At 25.7% G+C, this 350-nt stretch overlaps 1 protein-coding gene across 2 annotated transcripts in view; it reads left to right on the forward strand.

Annotated features, from left to right (window-relative positions):
- LOC110031764 overlaps positions 1 to 350 on the forward strand; it is a 52,888-nt gene that overhangs the window by 36,282 nt on the left and 16,256 nt on the right. The window lies entirely within an intron of this gene.

Raw genomic sequence — 350 nt, forward strand, 5'->3', positions numbered from 1 at the left:
TAAGGCCAAAATATCAAAAATTACAATTTTGCCCCTAAGGGTCTAAACTTTTATAATTTGTCAAATTAAAGTCAAATGACTTTGAAATTTTTATATAACCTTACTGATAAGTTAATTAAGATATGAGAGGAGAAAATATGAATTTTCACAATTTAATTTAATTTATATAATTATTTTCATGCAAAAATATGCATTTTCAAAGAAAATTCCAAAAGATGATCAGGACAATTCCTAATCACTTGAAATTTTTATGTGAGCTGGCCCTAGACCAGAAAGTCTAAACTTTCATAATTTGTCAAATTTTGAAGTTTCTGTGATTTATTAGAATTAATTGAAGTTTTGGGGGACTT

Source organism: Phalaenopsis equestris, unplaced genomic scaffold (genome assembly GCF_001263595.1).
Source record: "Phalaenopsis equestris unplaced genomic scaffold, ASM126359v1 Scaffold000840, whole genome shotgun sequence".
In the NCBI taxonomy this organism is placed as follows: Eukaryota; Viridiplantae; Streptophyta; class Magnoliopsida; order Asparagales; family Orchidaceae; genus Phalaenopsis; species Phalaenopsis equestris.